This window comes from Silene latifolia, chromosome Y (assembly GCF_048544455.1).
Source record: "Silene latifolia isolate original U9 population chromosome Y, ASM4854445v1, whole genome shotgun sequence".
Taxonomy (NCBI): Eukaryota; Viridiplantae; Streptophyta; class Magnoliopsida; order Caryophyllales; family Caryophyllaceae; genus Silene; species Silene latifolia.
In genome coordinates, this window is record NC_133538.1 from 373,109,651 (window position 1) to 373,123,074 (window position 13,424).

Here is a 13,424-nt window from a genome sequence, read left to right on the forward strand (position 1 = left end):
GCATAAGTTGGTGTCGGGAATGTATTTCGGGAAAGCTTCTATTTTGGGAGATGTCTATATTTAGTAATTAGTAATTATAAATATTATAATTGTTTTAGGTGACGGATTCGTGAAGGATCGATAATCAAATTCATTGCTTTACTTTCTGGACTGCTTAACTGCTTGATTGGAATTGCTGGCACTTGAGGTAGGGAAATACACTTACTCTATTAACGTTGTTGAATTGTGTTGACTGGATTCTTGGTTGTTGATTTACGTTATCATTTATATTCGGAAAGGTGATTGACTGATTTGATCGTATTGAGTATGATATCACAACATCGGGTAACTGGCATGACTTTATAATTTATCAGTTCAGTGATTTATATACATATTGCATTGCATTAATTACTGTTGAGCATTTCATATGCATTGGAGTTGGAGGAGGATGTGGTGGTGACGATGTTGAGATACGATGTGATGTTGTGATAAGGCCCAGGCGGGTTCTGCAGGACTTGCCCTGGTGTCCTCAGCTGTTGAGCTGGCAGATCGACTTCGGTCGATATTTATAGTCTACCGGGGATCGGTATGGCTGGGTGTTCCGGGGTATGAGATGTGTGTGATGAGTTGAGATGGAGATGGAGGTGACGGAGTATCATGCATACCATATTTTATTGTTTTATTGTTTTCCCTACTCAACCTCGTGGTTGACCCTGTGTATTCGTGAACACCTGTGATGAACCGTTTTATGGGGAGCAGACTTGAGAGGTTTGAGAGATAGAACGGGAGCTGGATGGGCGTGAGACATTGGATCAGACGACTTAGTAGCTAGATCATCATCTAGAAGACTTTTACTTTTATTTATGTCAGTTCTTTTAAATTGAGTTGAAAAGAGGATTTGTAATAATTAAGTTAAAATATTATATAAATTGCCTTGGAGTTTAATTTGTTATTCACTACCTCGGGAAACCGAGATGGTAACAGTCCGTTTTATTAGAGAATGTCTTGACGAGGACTTCTTTTATAAACCGGGGTGTTACAAAGTGGTATCAGAGCGAACGATCCTCAGGCCTGAACCAATGAGCCCAATGAACATAGGATGTGTCTAAATAAAACGAACCCCGGGATAGAACTGTTAGGAGCACACTACGGTAAGGTATGAGTTAGGGGCCCCCTCACACCGAACCTGTGGCCCTCTCAGTTGACCGGAAACCATGAGTGTATACGAGAGAAAGGGTAGAAAAGTTGCTTGAGGTTGAACAGGAAATTCAAATATCGTTGCCTAAGTATTAACTGATTGATACATTGATTATTGCTTAATTGAGTTGATGTATGCCTTGAGACCATATATTCTAACCATTCTGCAGGACAACGCTACGGTAAGTATTTTGCATGAATGATGTGTTGATAGCACCACTCTGACTAAGTAATATGCGGTTATGTGATCCCAAAGCCATGCTAGTATAGTATTGTGATAGTAATTAGAAACACTATTGAATTACATGCTTTCGTCGTAGCAATCGTGATTTAGACGTAAGGAGTAGATCGAGATGCGAAGGGATTCTATGGGATGGATGTTTACATAAGTACAGTGTGAGATCTAAGTTGGTATGGGTTAGTATCGATAGTATAGTTGTAAGAATTGGGACATAGGAAATGAAAGACTTAGTGATGAAACTTGTTTTGGTTGATGTTACTCTTTAATTGACCTTACTGCCATTTCTTCTCTGTTTATTGCCTACGGATGAAAATTTTATGAGAGATAGCCTCGTGAGTTAGTGTTCATTTGACGTCGGTTTCATGCTTATATGATATACGGATTAGGAGAAATAAATACTTTAGTGAGCTGTGGTTAGGAAGTTCCTGTGCAGTGATGTTTGACCAACGATTTTTGTAAAAATCCTCATTTAAATTGTATTAATAATTTTCGCATAATTCCAACTCCATCGATCATAAAATTCGCATATGTTTTCAAATTGATAAGTCCCTAAAAATCTTGATGACTCAATATTGAATAATAAGTTTAGCAAACTGAGTTGTAAAATTCTTTAAAAATGGAATTCTTGTGCTTTAAACCTAATTCTTTTTCCCTGTGTTTTTAATCTCTGTGTTTTATAAAAGTAATATGAATCAAGTTTTAATCGAACGGTTATTTGTTCGTGGTCTTTGGAAATTACAACGTGAATCAAAACATTTAAAATGTGCGTCTATGTTGAATTTTCATACGATTGTTTGATTAAATTAAGAGCCTCAGTAAGGTGAATTTATAATGTTTTATATGACGGTAGTAGCACGCGTGTTCCGTAGTATGTATCTTAGCAAGTGATAAATTTAAAACTTAATCGATAACATGGTTGACATAATAGTATGAGTAAAATTGGATAGCTTAATTTGATTTTAATCGAGGGTGAAATGTTTATAAGAGTCCAGTTGTTTGCACACGTTATATACATTTGGCATGTTTTAATAAGTCTAGTTTGTTCATCACATTTGCATGGTGGTCGGATATATATATATAAACATAAAACCATAGTGTCATATCTTCGTAAGTCGATGGCGTTAAAAGTTAATTGATTGTTCTAATATACCCGCCTGAAAATTTTAATAGTTATGTTTAAATGTTTACACATGGATGGTAGTAATGAACGTGTCTAAATGTCCACCCATGTAGGATGTCATCTGAATTTTAAAGACTTTCATGTGAGTTGTGTGCCTAAAGTTATACTTATTACTTTCATTGCATTAAATTATTTCAATTGAACCTAAAACCTATAACATGATAATAAACCGTGTTGTTATTCATTATTTAATATGATTGTTATTATATCGTCATAAAATGATAAAGTGATTCTGACAATTGTATGGGCATGATATAGAGGAAACTGTTTGATGTACCACAACATTTGACATATCTAAATTCTTGAGTCGTTGCTATCAATTATATTCTAATGAAGATTGTTTATGATTGCAATTATAATGGGATGACCTTTGATGATTCACATGATAAGCGTTGGTTTAAATGATAGTCGTTATAGTTACGTTTAATTGAGCCGTGAATATAACTGAGTAAAGAAGTGCAACTAAAATCCTGATGATTGAGGTAATAGTCGTTCATTAGTAAAGATAGGACTAAAATGAATAAGATGAACCTGTAAATTATGATATATGAGTCGACACCTAAGCTGGTTTTGTTTAAAGGAATTAAAGTAAGATTATCTGATTTTGAGTTCGTAGTAAGCTGTAAATGGATTCTATGGACGGCTCTGTTGTAAGATTACGTTAAGAAAATTATTCACCATCCAGTAGGAAAGTAAAAGTTTTGAAATTGAAGTTAAATTTTGTCGTGTGAGTATAAATTCAGAATGAGATTTCCAGCCAATGTCTGGTGGTATGGTTTCATGATAAATGCTAGTCTGGAGGAATGAAACTAGAACGGAGTCACAAGTAGCGGGATAATTTAGTCATGTTGTTCGTTCATATAGCGACTTGGTGGGTGCGGTTAATTACGAATGTCCAAACGGGAAATGAATGTGGTGATTTAAGTGAGTTGTGTGTCAACATGGTACGTTAATATTAGCATGACAGGTAACTAATATTGTAAAATTGGTGTAGTTAAATACATTAATCTCGTATGTCATTGTGTTGGTGCAGTTTAAATATATTCAATACCAAGAACGAAATTTTATGCATGATAGTCTTGTATGTTAACTTTCCAATATCGTTGTTTACTCGCTTGTTTGAATCGACCAATAAGTTTTTAAAAATTACCAATCAAGGTGCTTTCGTCATTCATGAATAAATACCAAACCCTTTTGTTGTGAGGATTAAAATATTTCGAAGATGATAAGTACTACGAAGCTAGTTGTCTTCATTTTATTGATGATTCTGTGTCTTGACCTAAACTCCACAATTATATAAAGGAAAGTCAGACTGGATCTATTAGGTTATAAATTTTCATAAAGCGATTTATTAAGTTTTGACCCTAATTCTTTTCTTAGGTTGAGTGATTCCCTATGTTCTAAGGTATGAGATTACAATGATGAGAGAAATGAATAATTACTAATGATTTTACTGGTAACGGTAGCTTCCTTGAGAGAACTTGTATATGGATTGTCTTTGGTAGGGATTAGTTAACTTGAGCGGGAGTTGTGAATCTTTTATCCCCTTTCAGTTGTTAACGGTAGGTTGAGAACTTGGTTATAATAATGAAGGTTACGAGGACGTAACCATGTTTTTAGTTGGGTAGGATTGTAAAATCTTGATGCTTAATTTATACTGGTTTGTAGGTTATAGTTGACCAAGTCGATGTTTCGTGGTGGAGTACCTATGCAAATGAGTTCTATATGTGTTATTCCTACTACATTAGTTGGTTGATGTGTAAAAGGAGAGTATAGTCAAACTACCGGTATTGAGTTGTGAGTTGTGGGGCCTTTGTGCCGAGTTACGTTGCGGTCCAGTGAGACCATGGTTATTGAGCTACTTAAAGTTGAGATCGGAATTTAGATGAAAGATGATGGTGTTCTCAGATGATTATATAGTGTTATACATTGTGTTCGCAGGTAGTTATTAGTTGTAGTTAATTGGATTAAGAAAAAGATGAGTTAAACTTCGGGACGAAGTTTATTTTTAGGAGGCGTAAATGTAACATTCCGTGTTTGTCAAGTTTAATTGATGTGTCAAGTGGGTGTTAACCGTGTTAGGAATTCGTGACATCCGTAAGTACGATATGCAATACCCTTCTGAGGTTTGGATACGGGAGCGAACTTCGGGACGAAGTTCATTTTAAGGGGGGAAGACTGTAATACCCCGTATTTTTATATAATATAATTAATTAAACGGATATTATTTTATATTAATTATTATACATTTTATATTACCAATTAAGTCGGGTAAATTGTCGAGTCGATAATTATGATAAGTTATTTTAATTAACTCGCGTTGTATCGATATAAGTTAATTGTGACGGGTTTATATGAATTCGAATTTGTGAGCTAAACCAGTGGAGCTGGCCCCAATAACAGTTTCAGCCCAATTAACCCTAAAAACTCTAACCCTAATTAAACCTAAAGACTACCTACCCTAATCCCTCAAACCGCCTCCCTCTAACCTCAGCCGCCTCCCTCCTTTCCTCATCTCAAAACTTCACCCTCACGCAAAACGAGAGAGAGAGAGAGAGCATAGGTGTTGGCGGCGCAGCAAGGATGAGCTAGAGGTGTTTGTCGACGGCCGTGGGTGGCCGTGGTGGCTGTTGTGGTGGCGGCAAGGTAAGGATTTAAACTCCCTTCTCTGTTTTTGTTTTATGTCGAGTTATTGGCGGTTGTTGGGTGTCTTAGGGAGGGGATAATGGTGGCTGGTGTCTGGGTATACGTAAAGGGTGGTTAGTGACGAGTGCTTTGGTGGTGGTTAGGGTGGTCTTAGGTGGTTGTAGGGACAGAGAGAGACGGTGTCGATAAGGGGTAGGAAACGGGTTTGAATACGGTTTCGGGGAGTTTAGACAGGGGGGTTTTGGGTGGCACCACCGTGGACTAGGGGGAGGTCGAAACGGTGGTGCTATGGTGTCTATGTTCGTGGGTTGACGGCGAGTAAGCCGGTGGTGGTTTGGGCAGGGGTTAGTTAATAGGTGCGGTGGTGGTTTGGGCAGGGGTTAGTTAATAGGGACGGGGGTGATGACGGGTTATTCGAGTTGTTTTTTTTTTAAACGGGTTTTCATAGTTAATCGTTATATTTCGTAATGGGTCGTATTCTTAATTAATTAATTAATCCCCGAGTGCATTAAAATAATTAAAGACGGGTTTTTGAGTCGGGTGTTGAGTTATTCAAATGTTGATTCGGGTTTTTATTAAATAATTGTTATAATTCGCTTAATCCTTTAATTAGCATTTGATTTTAGTTCCGAGTTGTTTAAAATAAAATAATAATTAACCATAATTAATTATCTTGAGTCGGGTTGTTAAAAGAGAAAAGTTACTATATCGGGAAAGTTTCCATTTTAAGAAATTCTACCTTGGCAACCTTCTATTTTGGGAAGTTGGGTCAAATACTAATCGGGTTATTTTAACTATCAATTGGGCATAAGTTGGTGTCGAATGTATTTCGGAAAGCTTCTATTTTGGGAGATGTCTATATTTAGTAATTAGTAATTATAAATATTATAATTGTTTTAGGTGACGGATTCGTGAAGGATCGATAATCAAATTCATTGCTTTACTTTCTGGACTGCTTAGCTGCTTGATTGGAATTGCTGGCACTTGAGGTAGGGAAATACACTTACTCTATTAACGTTGTTGAATTGTGTTGACTGGATTCTTGGTTGTTGATTTACGTTATCATTTATATTCGGAAAGGTGATTGACTGATTTGATCGTATTGAGTATGATATCACAACATCGGGTAACTGGCATGACTTTATGATTTATCAGTTCAGTGATTTATATACATATTGCATTGCATTAATTACTGTTGAGCATTTCATATGCATTGGAGTTGGAGGAGGATGTGGTGGTGACGATGTTGAGATACGATGTGATGTTGTGATAAGGCCCGGGCGGGTTCTGGGACTTGCCCTGGTGTCCTCAAATATTGAGTTGTGCGGATCGACTGGTCGATATTTATAGTCTACCGGGATCGGTATGGCTGGGCGTTCCGGGGTATGAGATGTGTGTGATGAGTTGAGATGGAGATGGAGGTGACGGAGTATCATGCATATCATATTTTATTGTTTTATTGTTTTCCCTACTCAACCTCGTGGTTGACCCTGTGTATTTGTGAACACCTGTGATGAACCGTTTTATGGGGAGCAGACTTGACAGGTTTGAGAGATAGAACGGGAGCTGGATGGGCGTGAGACATTGGATCAGACGATTTAGTAGCTAGATCATCATCTAGAAGACTTTCACTTTTATTTATGTCAGTTCTTGTAAATTGAGTTGAAAAGAGGATTTGTAATAATTAAGTTAAAATATTATATAAATTGCCTTGGAGTTTAATTTGTTATTCACTACCTCGGGAAACCGAGATGGTAACAGTCCGTTTTATTAGAGAATGTCTTGACGAGGACTTCTTTTATAAACCGGGGTGTTACACCAAGTCCAAGACAAATTTAAAACAAAAATCTCTCGCCGACAAGCGTAGAACAAGTTATTAAACGTCTCTAATAACGAGTTCTAACATCCGATCAACGTTAAAATCAAAAGAGAAAGGTAATTCACTCAAATTTTCATTTGCAGAAGTCAAATGGAAGTTGAAAGATTCATTGTTGATCTTTAAAAGGGAGTCAGTTTCTGAAATATAGTATTAAACTTTGACAAAGAAGTCATAACTAGATCAAAGTTAATAGAAATTGGATAAAATTTAAATAAATCATGGGTTTATCAATCAAAATCACGATACGTAAGTTTATACTCAAGGAACAAAAGGAGAATTAAATCGAATTTCCATTTTGAAAATTTTAAAATAGGTAAGATTTTGTAAGAGTAACATAAACTTTTAACAACGAATTTAAAACTGGTAGCTTGAAAGTTTAGAAACTGAACAAAAGAAATGTAACTAGACATCATAGGTACCGACATGCAAAAAGGATTCGACTTAACTAATCAAAAGAGCTATGATGAACTTCCTAAGGTAAGAATTGAAGTAAGGTCAACAAGGAGGTTAAAGATAGAGTTTCACAGGTTACGAGTGTCAAACTTAAAGGAGGAGCATGATGAAGCGAGAAAGAGAGGTATGAACGGTAACACTTATGGCTCAAGAAGGAAGGGAATTGAGACAACAAGGAAACGCTAGGTACTTAAACCTCAAACAACAACATCATCCTAAACAGTTCTGAAAACTTCCTAGCAACAAAACTTATAATCACAACACTCCCACGGATTTACTCAAATTACTTATGCTACTCACCCTAAGCAATTCCATGAAACAAGGCATTCCACTATGAGTGTAATCTCATCACTCCAAATCCTCAAACATCCACAAACAACTTCCATAAGATCAAAGTCAAAATTTCCAACAAACCTATACTCACATCCAACTAGTGTCAACCATGACTTTCCCAAAATGGTAAGATCCTCAATCAAGGGTCCTAATTCCAATCTCTAAATTCCCAGAGAGGGTTCCTCAATTATTCCACAAGGTTCTCATGTAGGATAGGGTAGTAACAAGTTAACCTAAAACTCCTTTCATGAAAGTTCACTCTTCTACAAACTCTTTTGAGAAAGATGCATAATCACTCAAGTCGAAACATCAATAATATCTCGAGTCCTTCTATCCTTTTACTTATCATGGATTCCCAAAAGCAGAACTACACTCATCTACAACATCATCCCATCATCTCAAGTACTCAACACAACCTCAAAGTTTCTAAAACCATAGGGTTAACAAGGACTTCTTAATACTAAGTCTCTCTCAACTCAAGAACTCTCAAGGGTTAACTAATATCAACTCACATCACCAATCCATTATGGTCATGAACATCCCAAGAAATATTCTTTCAAATCCAATATCCTAAAACTTTACTTACCATCGAGTTCCCAAGAATCAAGGTATTAGTTGTAACAACGCTTTACCACCTCATATTTCCTTATCCTAACACCCAAAAATCAAAACTATATCCTTTAACTTAGCAATTGTCATCAATCATACCATGATCTCTTCTAGCTACAAAAACGAGCGCCAAAAACTTCCCAACAATGTAGCTTAGTCTCACTCTCATACCATACCTCAAGTATTAATCGAGATCACTCACTTAGACCAACTAATAATCCCACAATTAGCATTTCTCATATGGTAACATACACATTATCAAACCCTCATATCCAATGTGATTATGGAAGCCAATCACAAACTCGACTTACTTAGTCAATCCTACATCCTCAAATCCACCATTCAGTTTCATCCATTTTAAGTCAAATACTAAGCACTAGCATCCCAAGACACGTGTCACTACACTTCCCATGCTTTTCAAATCCCAAACATAAACAACAAAGACAAGTTCTATAACCTTAGTAACAAATGCAACTCACACTTGACACACAGAATCCACCAATTAAATATACTCACTTTATCAAGGATCTAGGTAAAAGAACCATCAAGTATCTCTCATCACACTACCTTAGTCTTTTGATCATCACAACCTCTCAAAACCAGAGTTAAAGGTCAAACCACTACTACAATTTTGCTCAAAGAGAACGGTTAAACACCGTTCTTGAAGCCTCTTTGAACCGTCCTGTGTCCAAGCGTTCTCTTTTATGTAAGAGAACGGTTGGTACGAAGTCAACCCGTTCTCTTTGTAATGATAACCAGAACGGTTGCATTACTTAACCGTGCCCATTGATTTATCAAGGAGAACGGTTTTTATTGAGAACCATTCTCTTTGATAAAGCTGATTCGAAATGTTAAATTTGGCGCCTATTTTCAAAAAGAACAGGTTTAACATGTAACCGTTCTCTTTGTTTCTGATATTTGAATTTTGTGCCTTTATTTTATATTTTCAAAGAGAACAGCTTTAACATGTAACTGTTCTCTTTGTTTCTGATATTTGAATTTTGCGCCATTATTTTATATTTTCAAATAGAACAAGTTTAACAAGTAACCTGTCTCTTTGATTCTGATATTTTTTTTAATATTTACGATTTTTTCGTATCCCTACACGATTGAATCGGATAGCGCATATAAATTACACCTGCAATTCATATACTCAAGCAAGTTTTACGCAACAAGAACCTGAACATTCATATTTAATTTGAATTCACAAGACAAATCCTTGTAAAATTATACCAACACTTATCATGTCTTTAAGAGCCTAAAGGCTACAAATATCGAAAATAAGTACAAAACATAAATAAAAATCCTTCATTCCTCATCACTTAGTTGCCTAAAGTGCAAAAATAATTAAACGCCAAGAAGAAGTCACAAGATGGTCTTCATCCAACATTACTTTAGGGTTTGAAATTGAGTGTGAATTCAGCCCAAATATTTTGCACATCGTCAATTTGCTCAACCGTATATGATGGTGGGGCGGTTAACATGAACTACATACATAAGACACCAAAAATTTAAGTTAATACACTATATACGACATGTAAAATAAAATAATTACTATGATGAAAATGAGAAATACAAAGAGATGAAAAATGATTGAAATCAATATGGTTGGAGCCATGAAGCTCTATGAGGCCCAGTTTAATGTCGCCACAATAGCATTACAACAGCTAAACCAAGACATCCCACCTGGTATCTCTTTCTTGGGTGGAATTAATGAGTCTGATGAAATTATTCTACAACTAAGGACTGGGGCAGCTATTTGGGTTCGGGTTCAACAAGTACTTGTGGGACGGTTTCGATTCGGTGGATGCCTCCTGGGATGTAACACGGCAGGCGGGTTTTGGCTGGACTTGTTTGACAACTAATGACATACAATCTAACCACTGGAAAAGTAGTTACGCACAAAGCCCTGAACAAGCTGAAGGGAAATCTATCCTGGAAGCCATGAAATGGGCGCTCACGAATAATTATCTCCATCTTTCCATTCACTCGGATTGCATTACAATGTTGAGCCACATTGCAGCAGGCACCTCTAATAATCATCTCACATGGACGATCACAAAGGACATCCATGACCTAGCTTCTATATTTCATTGTTTTTCAATATCGTACCTTAATAGATCATGTAATGTAGTTGCTCATGGATTGGCAAACTGGGCTAGAGCTTAGTCTGTCTTTCTACTTGTCAAAAAAAAAATGATAAGGAAAAGAACATACATTTGGGGTGATATTAACATATCTTGCTTTGATAAGGTCCAACATATATCGGCAAACATAATATCCGCATAATACGCTCCCAACCGGCTGTCGAGGACACTAAAATTAAAACCCATAATGAGATTTGCAAATTGAGTAATTACTATAGATACCTTATTCATTATGCCGCACAATGGTACAATCATCATTCTAGTCATCTTATTAGCTTAGCCACAAAAGCATTTACCAACATAATTAGCATTCACAACAGGATTTACATACCTTTGAAGCAATAGTATTAGTACTACATGTAAGCAATGATTTCCATAGTCAATACGAACAAAGGTATGCGTAGATAAATCTAACTAGCTACTGATGTTTATCAAAACGAAAAAGTGAAAAGCACAACAAGTATCTATTTTTGGTCTTCTCAGTAGGTATAAGCCAATTTTCAACACCCTTATATGTAACCATTACTTGTATATTCACAGGACCACAAGTTGGTATGCCTGTGAGCACTTAGATCAATTAATATGAGGTTGTTCTAATTTAACCAAATGCCCCGATTAATATGTATCACTAATCAAAGTTGGAAGAATGGATGACCGGAATGATCCTACAGACAAAGGTCTAATGTCAGGTCTAATGGGGTATGGAGCAGGACGATACAATCATCATGGTGCGTACCCTTCTTCATACGGGTCTCCATATGGGTACCCGCCTTCTCATCATCATCATAATCATTCACATCAGTCCTATCCACCATATCCGCCTCCAGGTGGATACCCACCTTCAGAGTACCCACCACCAGGTGGTTATCCCCCTGCAGCTTATCCTCCCCCTGGACCGTACCCTCCTCATTCCGGTTATTATCCTTCCTCCTCCCATCATTCAGGTATATCCTCAGATCCTCATCACGGCCATGGCGGCTATGGTTATGGTTATGGTCATGGTTCATAAACAAGTACACCACCACAACAACAACAAGAACAACAACAACAACAACAACAACAACAACATTAAGCCCTAAGACTAAGGTTGACTCTATAAAGCTATAAAAATATTAACAATATAAAAGTTCGATATACCTTAATAATTTTCCAAGTAATCGGTTTCACCTCGAACCAGGCAAGTGGATCGATAGAGTTTCTTTTCTCGAATGCTGTACATTTCAATTAACTAAAATAAGCCATTACTTCAAACATAAATCAATGCACTAATAACAAGTATAATACACGATTTACCTAGTAACAGTTTCCACGAAAAACTGTCGAGGCTCCATATATCCAGCAGGATCACACCAATACACAGTACTATCAGATGGACTAATCGCACCCAACATCCAATGATCACTACGATTAAAACAAGGGAACCATGATAATATCTTCAAGTAATTAGTCACGAATAAATAAATTGAAGCAAGGTTGAAAAAAGGGAAAGTTTATGTATACCCTTCGTGATAAGGTGCAAATATAAGTTTTCGACCCCTGCCACACTCCCTACAAGTCATAGCTCTAGCAATATAATCCGAACGATACTCTTCTCTTACGGCTGCAAATTTAGACAACGTCTCGGGGAACAAGAATCCATATAAATCAGTAGACTTCAAAGTATCAGTAAGATCACTCAAATACCTACAACAATTTCAACTAAACTTGTTCATATAGTTCATAAGAACAATGGAACTTACTTTAATGTTATAAAATGTTAAATATTCTTACCTCATAAAAATAGAAATGTGAGAGACACCTATCTCGCCTTCGTCACAACAATGAATAAGCTCCTCATAAGAAATCAAAGCAGTGTATTGATCAAGTTGTAATATGTGGTCATCAATAGGAACATTAATAAGTGCTCCGCTCATCTTCAATATACGAGCCACGAGAAGTAAAGAATTCATCAGCGGGGTTCTCAACTTTTTCTTAAACTCACTACTAACTTCTACACCCAGAAAGTCGGGACCAAAGGTTGTGGAAACCTTTGAGTCTTCTTCTTCTTCTTCTTCATTACGATCTCCATCTTTTTTAATTTTTCTCCAAAAAGTTAACATCCATAATAACTAAGTATAGGATAATAAACTTAATTTTTATAAAATATAAAATTACCTTACTAGGACTATGAATATGATTCTTAGGCCACTGAACATATGAGTCCTTCGCGTCAATCAATACTACCAAGTCTTCCCTAACTGGTACAGATAACTTAGCATTTTCCGATCCAGAATTTACTTTCTTAACTTGTACTTTATTATAACCATCTAGTAGTGAAGTGCCATGAACACTTATGAATTCCGATTTACTTTCCATGTACATCAAGCCTGATGCCACCATCTTATTTGAATTTCTGGGTAATGATAATTCACAGTCTCTCCAACCCTTAAAATTTAGTAAAATCAGAATTTGAAACTAATTCTCGCACATATAATCAGAAATTTTGTGCAAATCAAAGTGATAAATCAAAAGATATACCTGTTGCCCACTAGGAGGCTCTTCACGCAGCGGTATTTTTTCTTGGGGTGGCTGTTCAGAGTGTGTCTCTTGACCGAATTGCTCCTCACTCTCTTGTATTGAGATAACATGAGAACCATCCGTAGATGCACCAGCATTCGATCCTTGAGTACTCATAGACATTCCTTTCATGAAACATTCTAATACTTCTTGACTTGGCTTCTCACCACTTTGCCAAAAATGCACCATCATCTTTTGCATATC

At 36.5% G+C, this 13,424-nt stretch overlaps 1 long non-coding RNA gene across 1 annotated transcript; it reads right to left on the reverse strand.

Moving 5' to 3' along the window:
- Positions 1-9,897: 9,897 nt before the first annotated feature.
- Positions 9,898-12,628, reverse strand: LOC141634038 (uncharacterized). Its single transcript, XR_012538778.1, has 3 exons — positions 12,435-12,628; positions 10,735-10,833; positions 9,898-10,004 (listed from the first exon to the last, which is right to left on the reverse strand). It is a non-coding gene; the product is annotated as an uncharacterized LOC141634038 (long non-coding RNA).
- Positions 12,629-13,424: the final 796 nt, after the last annotated feature.